We start from the raw sequence: 1,209 nt of genomic DNA, 5'->3' as shown, positions 1-1,209 counted from the left end.
CGTCTGGAGCCCGGTGCCACCGCGCTTGCAACACACCGATTCATTTCCTTTCAGTTTTTCTGTCGAAGCCGCTGAGTATTTTTTTTTTTCTTTTCCACGAGACAGTGCAGCGCTCACCCTAATTGCTTTTAGGAGGATTAGGAGCAAATTCCTCTCTCCCCCCCCACTCTCTGTTCCCTCCCCCCCCCGGTTGCCTTCGCACGCCGGGGCTGCAGTTTATCCCTGGTGCAGTTCTTTGAATTGCTGTCACAAATAGGTGACTCAGAGTTAATTAGGAAGTATGCACTGGATCAATGGGCTGCACAGCTCATTAGTTATTCCCCAGCCTTTTGCAGCGTTGGACCTCCGGCTCCTCGCACCGTACCTCTTTAATACGTAACCCGGAGGGCTGGCAAGGAGCAGGGAGCACTTCGGGTGAGGGGGACTGGGTGCGCAGGGGCGTGATTAATACGGACATTGAAGTTTCCAGGTTGGGAGGTTGTGTGCGGACGAGCGGCCGGCTCCGTCTTGCTCTCCCCCCCCCGCCCCGGCCCGGCTATCAAACCTGCCTCCCTGCACGGGCGTGGAGGGCCCTCTCCCGCCGCGAGGTCGGAGGGATGAGCCCGGAATGTTACCAAAAACAAACAGGCAAAAAAAAGTGTGTGTGTGTTTGTTGGAGCGTACGCTGAGAGAGCAGACAAAATCTCATTTGTCAGGCATGAAGGTGGGCTGTGTGGAAGGCTATAAATATACCGGGGAGGATTGTATCGCGGTCACTTTTCTGTTCTTCGCCATTTCTAAGGTGAGTGGCGGAGGCTGAGGGACCGGGCAGGGGCTTCTCCTGGTATTGTTTGTCCGTCTGTGATAGATCGGTCTAGACAGCCGCTCAGGCTCCCTGCGAGCTCAGGAACCGGAGCCTGAAAGGGAGAGTGGGGGAGTCGGAGAGGAAAAGGTCACCGCGATATTTTTTTCTTTTTTTTTTTTTTTTTTTTTTTTGGTGGCCGCGGCTGTTAACCCTTAAAGCCGAGAGGGGATCGCGGCCGGCAGCTCTGGCTTGGAAGGAGCCGAGAGCAGCTGTCGGAGGGATGCTGCCGGAGGAGGGGGGCGACGGGGCAGCTCTGGGGGCCCGAGGTGTGCTGCCCCGTCCATCTAATTGCCTTTTAAGAGCTGCTTCCCACAACAGGAAAAGAGTTTACGAGGCGAGCGCCAGATTATTTCGTTCCCAGAAGT

The 1,209-nt window shown here is 55.7% G+C and overlaps 1 protein-coding gene across 6 annotated transcripts in view; it reads left to right on the top strand.

Moving 5' to 3' along the window:
- Positions 1-540: 540 nt before the first annotated feature.
- The window catches only part of BCOR (BCL6 corepressor), a 55,675-nt gene continuing 55,006 nt past the window's right edge, over positions 541-1,209 (top strand). For 2 of the 6 annotated variants that reach the window (XM_026072785.1, XM_026072783.1), the window contains exon 1: positions 541-781. The gene's annotated coding sequence lies outside the window, so the exon portion shown is untranslated. The remainder of the gene's footprint in view (positions 782-1,209) is intronic. The other 4 variants (XM_026072784.1, XM_026072786.1, XM_026072787.1 and 1 more) reach the window with 4 other exon arrangements.

Source organism: Apteryx rowi, unplaced genomic scaffold, assembly GCF_003343035.1.
Source record: "Apteryx rowi isolate R43461 unplaced genomic scaffold, aptRow1 scaffold_350, whole genome shotgun sequence".
NCBI classification, from domain to species: Eukaryota; Metazoa; Chordata; class Aves; order Apterygiformes; family Apterygidae; genus Apteryx; species Apteryx rowi.
The sequence above is the reverse complement of the archived record's forward strand: the minus strand, read 5'-3'. Positions and strand labels throughout refer to the sequence as shown.